Source organism: Polypterus senegalus, chromosome 15 (genome assembly GCF_016835505.1).
Source record: "Polypterus senegalus isolate Bchr_013 chromosome 15, ASM1683550v1, whole genome shotgun sequence".
Taxonomy (NCBI): domain Eukaryota; kingdom Metazoa; phylum Chordata; class Cladistia; order Polypteriformes; family Polypteridae; genus Polypterus; species Polypterus senegalus.
The window spans coordinates 93,134,376-93,144,151 of NC_053168.1; the positions used below are offsets into that span (position 1 = coordinate 93,134,376).

At 38.6% G+C, this 9,776-nt stretch overlaps 1 protein-coding gene across 6 annotated transcripts in view; it reads left to right on the forward strand.

The window, feature by feature from the left end:
- Positions 1 to 9,776, forward strand: part of grhl2b (grainyhead-like transcription factor 2b) — a 357,473-nt gene that overhangs the window by 163,800 nt on the left and 183,897 nt on the right. The gene's annotated exons all lie outside the window — the stretch shown is intronic.

A 9,776-nucleotide genomic window follows, 5' to 3' on the forward strand; every position in this document is an offset into this window, starting at 1 on the left:
ACATATTTTTCTGCATTTCATCTTAAAAGTGAGGTCGTCATCATATGTAAATATGTGCTTTATAAAGTAGCTCAGGTTGTGCAATATAACGATTGCAAGTTTACAGTGAGGTGATTGTACTAATAAGTACAAACAGTTCTACAAGGAGCACTTGGACTGATTGATTGCGTTTATAGATCTTGGGATTAAACTGTTTTCGAACCACACGGTCCATACAGGAAAGGCTCTGAAGCGTTTGTCACATGAGAGCAGTTCAAATAGGCAGCATGGCTGAGGCGGTGTCTGCTAGATGCTGTATACTGATAATTCTCTTTCCAATCAGCTGCTGTAGAGCTGTGATTCCACACTCAGAGTGATAGAAATACTCTGAGTGGTGCAGTGAGAGTAATATGGAAAAAGATGATCTGCTGTGGCAAAACGTAACGGGAGCAGCTGAAAGAAAAAGGTGCAGTGAGAGTAACAACGGTAAAGCAGCTGTTGTATTTGGAACAGTTTGGCTATTCTGTGGACCATTATATTGTTACAGGTTAATTATAATCAGATGCCTTAAACTAATAAACAATATGCGGTTAATTTCAGTGTATATGATAAAGCTGCGTCAGGGATGTGGATCTAAAAAAGAAAGGGAAACCACATTGGAACCAAAGCACTGTTTTGTCGCTGGGTGCCAGAACTTGTGTACGCCAGGGTTTGAGCTACTGTAAAAATGTGTGTGGCTTTATACCAAGTTTAGGTTTTATACATCGCGATTGGAGCGTGGAAACAGGAGTATGCAACATTTTTGAATGTACGCACTGTTTATACATGAGGCTCTAGGCCTTTAATGACTTCTTAGGCATAGCCATCAATAGTGTGTCTGTGTACGGAGAGAGTGTCGATCTTGTCGAGAGGTTTACTTACCTCGGCAGTGACATTCATGTCTCTGGTGAGTCTTCCTATGAAATCAGTAGAGGGATTGGGAGAGCATGGGGGTGTCATGAGGTTGCTGGAAAGGGGTGTGTGACACTACCGATATCTATGCGATAGGACGATGGACCAAGTCTTTAGATTCCTGGTGCTTTCTGTCTTGCTATATGGTTGTGAGAGAAGGACACAATCCATTGGACACGTTTGGTACTGTCTTTTCACAGAATCCTTAGGTACTGCTGGTTTGACTTTGTGTCAAATGAGCGGTTCCTCATGGAGTCCCGAATGAGGCACATTATCTGCATTGTTAGGGAGTGTCAGTTACGTCAGTTCGGCCATGTAGTACAATTCCTGGAGGGTGATCCGGCTTGTAGAATCCTCATTGTTGAGGACACAAGTGGCTGAACCAGGCCAAGGGGATGCCCACATAACACCTGGCTCTGGCAAATAGAGGGTCATTTCTGAAGGGTGGGAATGGGCCATGGGTCTGTCTGAGGGGTTCCCAACCAGGATCCCGAGCTGTTTCATGGTGTCGTGAGTATGGCAATGCGCTGTACCAGTGCATGATCTCAAACCTGACCTAATGTCAGTCACCCCTAAGTGAGTTTCCTGCAGTAACCAGTGTTAATATGGCAATTGTGTAAAATACTGAGGCAGTACAAATTGTGATTTGAAGAATTCAGGCCTGGACATTCTTCAACATGATAGAAAGATTATTCTTATTTGAAGAAAATAGCTAGAAGCAGAAAATCTAAACATGTAACTGGATATAAAGGAGCAGAAGCAAAGTGTAGGTCACCAATTAGTTAGCTAGACCCAGAAACACAGCCATAAATAAGGCTATTGCTCAGTTAAGGGTTTTCAACTTCATTTACAGTGGAACCTCGAGATACGAGTTTAATTTGTTCCAGCACTGAGCTTGTATAGCGAATTTCTCGTATCTAGAACAAACTTCTCCATTGAAAAATAATGCAAATCCAGTTAATCCGTTCCGCACCCCCAAAAATATCAACATAAAAATCAATTTTCCTAACAAATAACACTGATAAATAATATATACAAGTGGAACTTTGGTTTGCAAGTAACTTGGTTTACGAGTGTTTTGCAAGACATCCTAAATTTTTTAATTAATTTTGACTTGATAAAACGAGCGATGTCTTGCACTACAAGTAGTATGGATACGCTTTGTCTGCTGAGCGTCATGTGAGCATAACTGAGCTGATGGTTCTTCTCTCTCAGGCGCATCTTTCTCTCGCACACGTCTCTCTCTCGCTCGCGCGCGCCTCTCTCTCTCTCACCTTATCTCTCTCACTTGCTTGCGCGTGCCTCTCTCTCTCTCTCCCCTTATCTCTCTCGCTCTCGCTTGCCTCTCTCTCTCCTTATCTCTCTCGCTCGCGCACGTGTCTCTCTCTCTCCTCTTGAGGGCAATCGTCTCCTATTCTCCATCTGTATGTCCGCGATATTTTTGGATACGCTTATACAGCGAACTGCTACAGCGATACAATGAAATCACAAGCGCACAAATGTGTAGATCCTCACGCTACGGGAGAACAAGGAACACTGATTGGGCTGACGGGCTGGCAGCGTCAGCTTGGGTGAATCCCCGAGTCAAGGCGGATTGGGAAACGCGTCACGCATAACCACAGCCTGGCTTGTGGCTCTCGCTACGAGCCAATGCTCATATATAGATCCGAATTTTTCGCTCATACTTTCCTCTTATCTTGAATTTCTCATATACAGAGGTGATCGTATCTAGAGGTTCCAATGTAATTATTTATTTTTGGAAGCCTTGGATAAAGCAAAGCTTTATTGATACATGGGAAAGCTGCTTTTGGCATTGAATTTGTTGATGGCTCACAGAATGTTCCTTGGGAGAATCGAAAAACTGATGAGAATCGCTCAAGATATGCTTCTGTGACACCTGGTAATGAAGGAAAGATTGAAAACCAAGTTCCTTTTGCATTTCTCATCATCAACAGGTTCATCACTCGCTTTTACTGGAGGTCACCGTGGAGAAATCAGGGAATAATTTCATATGGGCTCCCTCATAAAACATCTCTGGCACTTTATGGCTCTCAGCCACTACATGTTATCTGTTGGTGTATTTTTAAAACCTAATGATGAAGATACGGAGTTTGGAAGAATCTAGTCATTTAGATTCTGTGAGCCATTTTAATCTCTATATAGTGCCTCTTAAAGTTGGAAGCTATTGTGGTCACGTTTTGGTAAGAGAAACGGGTGTATCAGCGTTCTACAAGTTTTCAGGATGGCCCATATTTGTAAATTTTGTCTGTGTTCACAAACTTCTTGGTTTGTTGTCCTTCAATTTAAGACCTGCAATCTCTTTGCGCAAGCAACCAATATCCTCACCATTTTATGAGACATCGAACTTTAGAACTTTCATCCATCCATCCATCCATCATCCAACCCACTATATCCTAACTACAGGGTCACGGGGGTATGCTGGAGCTAATCCCAGCCAACCCAGGGCACAAGGCAGGAAACAAACGCCAGACAGGGTGCCAGCCCACCGCAGGTACAACTTTCATTTCCTTTTTAATGTAGCATTGCATCTTGATTCTGGTGATTTCCAATCTGTTTGGTAAAGTGTTCTTGGATTTTGCCATTTAAAGTGTTTTGTTTGTTCCAAGAAAAGACTTTTCATCATCTCCCTGTAAGACTTGCTCAGATGTCTTTGATTCAAAAGCTTTCAAGTGAGCTCTTCAGGCAGAATGAGGCATCTTGTAGCTCAGTAAGCTAAACAAAATCCTTTTCACCTTTAAGTAGCCTATTTGAGAGTTAGGGGAATGAAGCAAGACAGATAAAAAGGTGTGAAGTTGCTGGCCTGAAAGTATACTAAACTGCAATTACAATGAGGATGCATGTCTAAGGCTAACAGGTAATGCATATAAAGTATGTTATCTTTTACTGCATAAAGTCCTTTCTTCTTCTTTTTTCTTTCGACTGCCACAGTGGATCATCTTCTTCCATATCTTTCTGTCCTCTGCATCTTGTTCTGTTACACCCATCACCTGCATGTCCTCTCTCACCACACCCATAAACCTTCTCTTAGGCCTTCCTCTTTTTTTCTTGTCTGGCAGCTCTATCCTTAGCATCTTTCTCCCAATATACTCAGCATCTCTCCTCTGCACATGTCCAAACCAACGCAATCTCGCCTCTCTGACTTTGTCTCCCAACCGTCCAACTTGAGCTGACCCTCTAATGTACTCATTTCTAATCCTGTTCATCCTCGTCACACCCAGTGTAAATCTTAGCATCTTTAACTCTGCTACCTCCAGCTTTGCCACCTGCTTTCTGGTCAGTGCCATCATCTCCAACCCAAATTATTTAAAAAAATATATATTTAGATTAGTAGAAATGTTCTTGAAATATTTACTATATATTCATATCTCTTATCAAGTTCTCTTAAAGCTAAAAAAGTTTATTTATGCATACCCAGTTATTTTTTTTTAATTTCTACTACTAATTAAATTAAAACATACAATTCTACTTTGAGCTTTAGAATTTTGACATAGTTTTTGGTAGTAGTGGCGCCAAAAATTTTGTATTAAGGTGGGCCTAATGTTACTGTAATTATTTTTAAATTTACATTTATAAAGAAAAATAGATTCATAAATGGTCATGAAATGTTTTGAAAGACTTGCTACTCAGCACATTAAAGCTAGCCTCCCTCCCATCTTCGATCCTTGCCAGTTTGCTTATAGATCAAATAGATGCACGGAAGACACCTTTAGTACAGTCCTCCATTCAGTAAATGAGACATCTGGAGCACTTGGAGACCTACGTAAGGATGCTATTTGTTGATTATAGCTCAGCGATTAATACAGTCATCCTTAGCATACTAATCGATAAACTGCATAACCTGAACTTTTCCTCCTTCTGTGCTTGCATAAAGGATTTCCTCACAGTTCAATCACAAACTGCTTCTCCACTTTCACACTTGGCACCAGCTCCCCTCAGAGCTGTGTACTGAACCCACTTCTGTATACCCTGTACACTTATGACTGTACATCTAATTACTTCAGCAACACTATCATCACTTTCTCTGATGACTACACTGTGGTAGGTCTCCTAACTGGTGACAATGAGTCACCATATAGGCACAAGGTGCAGAAGCTATCAGTGTGGTACTCCAGGAACAATCTCTCACTCAACACCTGCAAAACTAAAGAGATGGCATGTTATACAGAAAAAGAATGAAAAATACATTTACAGAGATCTAAAACAGATACAGTGACACAATTCTTAATATTATAACAACCTTAGTATAACAGACCACCCTTTGTCACTGGATCTGTGACAAAACAATCCCTGAGAATCTTATTCACAAAGCAAAAGGTACTCAGTCCCCCGTCACAGCGTAGATATTTCAAGTCATTTATGGACATGTAAGATGTAATAGCACAATAGCTTCTGTACCATTCATCTAAAACCAGCATAAACATGGACAAACAGTTACATTTAACATGCTGTTATCAAGTAGTGATCACTGTATCTCATCAATGGTGTTAGTGGAGATTTTTGCCGTTATTTCTTACATAGTCTGTGTTGTGTCTACATATTACTGAATTCATGCAGTGGGTGTCATAGCATCAGATTATATTAGAATCCTATATAGCATCTTGATAGATTACTATTCTTTGGCACTCCTATCATTTCTAGCTTCAATGTGTTGCTAGATGTGCCCCACCCTTTGGTGTCTGATCCCTTTATGAGTTACAATAGTTGTAACATAACTCAGATGCTATTCTAGCTTCATTGCTATAATTATTAATTGTTCTTAACTAGTATTATTGATAATTGTTCATTCACTATCTGTTATCCTCCCCAACTTCACTATCAGATGTTCTATTCCAAGTTAACAATTTACAAGTTCACATCATTGATAAATCATGCATCTTTGAACCCTTCTTATAATAGTTTCAAGTATATTCCTAGGCTTGATATATATATATATATATATATATATATATATATATATATATATATATATATATATATATATATATGCCTTGTCCAACCCAATGGTTTGTTAACAATGTCTCTTTCTTGGTGGCTTTGCAGATTGGTAACTTTGCAGATCCGTTTGAACAAAGTGTGACTTTTTCAAGGCACTAAAGGTTTTTTTTTTTTTTCTCTTACTGGAACAAAGTAAACGGTCCTTTCACCACTAGGGAGCTCATAAGATGAACATATGGTGACTGCCCCTTTTTAGCAGAGGTACACTTCCCTCTAGGCTTGCACTTTATCCAGTGGTCATTCATGGGAGCCTTCAACAGCTGTCACATCACCTCAGTGGCTACAGCCTGTCCTTTTAGAGTCCATAAAACTTGTCTTAGTAGTAAAAATGTCTGCTCACATCATGGCATCAAGTTTGAGTAGCTAGACTTACAATCTTTCTTTAGCTCTTCACTCTGTTCCCTCTGGAAAAGCAAGTGTTTCTTCACTAGCTATTCTCAGTTATGTGCAGCAGATTTAAAGTCATTAGTGCAGTACAGTCTCTGTAAATCTTCGTTTGTGTGTACACCACCTGTTATTTCATTGATGAAACTTTACCACTGAATGGAGAGGCTTTAACCACTAAATTTAGTGGCCAAACTCAAACCACTTGCTAGGCTAAACTAGAGAAGGGTGCAAGGTAGAGCAAATACATAACATAAAGCAATTATTTCCCAATCATATGTATCATACAAATGCAGCATTATAAATGACAATTCTAGACCCGCAGTTCAGTCTCATAAAATAACAGTAAGAAATAGAGTAATACATTTAAACTATGCTAGTGACAATGTGTCTTCAGTAGGATCATACATTACACAAAATTAACACATTGCCCCAGTTATCCAAGTGTTTTAACTTATAACAGGATATTACATACAATGGTTCTAATGTATAACTGAATAATCCATTTTGCTATGTGCATTATCACTGAGCATTAACTTAATATATTGATGTAATAACAACTCTTCCTAAAATTAATCACTTGCAGAGACAAATCAATACATGTATTTCAATTCTAATACATTTTGTAATTACTGAAGTGATAATAATAATCATTTGTCATACATCAAAATATGTAAACCCTCTATACTGGTTTTTTTTTTTTCATGAAGACAAAAATCAGTCTAGTGTTCATTTGTTTGCATTTTTTCATTTAAACATTTAACACTTGCACTAAATCAGCATGCAAGAAAATTATTCTAATAGCTGCTGTTCATTAATTTATGATTGATAAATATTCACTATCCTTTGATTAGATTATTTCTAATTGCTCTGCCCAAACTTGCTATTAAGCTATTTTTTGCAACTTGTATAGAAACATAGTTTGTGTTTTTCATCCGCTGGTCAGTGGATTTGCTGAATCTGGAGAAAAAGAACATCTATAGATTTTAAATACAACTTTTATGCTTATAATACTTTAAAGGAAATTCAGATTTGAAAATTCTTCTCTTTAATTGACCATGTTACAAGCTATTCTGAGATTCGTCGAGGTCAATAAGTCATGGCGTTATTTAAACTCTGCATCTGTTTGCAGGCTTCAAAGACACAGACCAGGCACAGATTGTGTTATCAATCACCAGTCATGATCACTATTGATATTCACATGTATTACATTTAACTTTGAATATTATTATATGGGACGTCTCCCATTTCTACAGTTTATTTAACATTCTTAGTCAGCTGACGAACATAGAAAGACAGACTTACAAATGACAAACGCGCATCTGCCACCCCAGACTCTGAATAAAGATAATTTATTCGTCTTTTATTTTCATTTCTAGATTCTAAACTCTGCTTCATGTCCAAGCAGAATTACTTGGCTAAAGCAGAAATTCGTTCACTAGAAAACAGACAATCAACCTTCACTCGTTTCAGTCATTTCTGCACACAGTATTTGGCAATTGCTTCATTCTTTCACATATTCACGTTCTCTTTTACAACAATACTTCATTCACAGAATAAAGTTCTCGATTTCTAGCACACGTGCTATAAACTCACTCGAGGTTGTGCCTTTTTGTTTATCTATAGGATTTCACCGTGCAACACACTTAAACGCGTCTTTTCCTTCGTGCTTCTTATTAATCAAAAAACATCTCAGGCCGCAAGCTGATATTACAAAAAGTTACGCGGTCACAGAGAATATCCTGACTTAACAAGGAAAGCATACATGCTTGAACCTTTATCTCGTATCACCGGGCAAGTGTGCTAACCACTGCACCACCATACATTCCCTTAAGAGTTCCCAAAATACATAACCTCCATTCATGCACAATCGGGCACATGCTACATATCCGCGAGAACTTGTCTCCCTTATTATTTAGTATTATTAAAAGAGCATTTTTCCTTTAAACTTGAACAGGGTTTAAAAGAAAAAATGTTTTGCACGTTTATAAGTTTTAAACAGAAGTGGAGACATTCTATTTTGATTTGCTTTAAACCAATTACACATATTATTTTTCTTTGTCTTATGAGAAACTGCCTCATGTTTTTAACTTTATACTTATCCAAGTAATCCCTTCTTAAAACAAAGTTTGGCCAGTACTTACCAGAAGGTACAAAGGCATGTTTCTTATTTTAACCCCAAATGTATTTATTCTTTTTCCACTTTTTAGTTAGAGCTCTTTTGCATTTTAGCACTATATGTGTGCACTGTTTTACAAATTCTTTTTAAACATTATCTTATAACGTAGGTTCGTTATTTAAGCTATATTTAAAAGGCAATTTAATTATTTCTGTGCGTTTAAAATTTAAACACACGGCAATTTCTTAAAAGTACCAAAATAGTTGGGGTTTTGCCAAAACCTTTAACCTTTACCCTTGTAGACTGATAGAAACAGCTGTCAGCTTGCAGACTGCGTTTACCACGTGGACGAAGCTTGTATTTTTTTTTGCATCGGGCTGCTAGGATACCATTAAAGATTTCTACAAATGATTTTAGCGATCGTGATCGAGACGTTATGGATTCTATCGCTGTTGATTTTATTTTATCTTTAAGTTTTTTCAGCTCCGCTGGATTATTACGCAAACTGCAAGGTAAATGTATTACCTGCATGTCTGTTTGTCTGCTGCAAAAAAATACAATAACGCTCCGTTCTTTATAGTTTTTCAATATTGTTTTCTAATGGCTAGCGATGTAATTTATTTTAAATACGTCTTCCCCAACACAGCATTTACTTTTCTAGGTAGATTTTGGGCTTCGTACGGCAGTGCATTAATCTGTGCTGCCCACCTGGGTGCCCCTTGGCTTTATTTTGCACGACTGGTCTCGCGTCTATAATTGTACAATTTTCATTATTATCCGTTAGCGCTTCTCCGTCACCTTCGTCGTCTTCCCAGATATTGTCGTCACTATCTGAGTTATGTATACTGCCATCCCATGTTTCTGGGTTCAAATCGCCTTGCATTATGGCTCGTACTTTAAATGAGGAAACGGGTGTGTTTTGCCTTTTTTACGGCGCTTAGCATGCACTAAACAGACAGCTAGCGTAGTACATTTAGCTTCCCACTCGTTCGCCCGAGACGTCGCATTTTCCATGCATTCTCGAGTTATCAGTTGCTTGTCTTGTAAGTTTTCTATTTCTTGTTTAAGTTCCCCACATTCGATGATCATATTCTGCAGTTTATGATCCAACTCACGTACTGCAGTTAATAAAAGCCAGCCGATCTCACCGGCTGCTTGTTGTTCCTTCGTTCCCCTGCGCTCCAGCCTGAGCGCCAATCCCGCCTGTTGGACATTTGAAGGAGTCACTTTTCACTCTAACTCAGGCCATGCAATTGGGGATGTATAATTATTAAATAACTCGGCCACGGTTGTCCATGACAGTGCGCGCGACCAACCAGGAAATTGG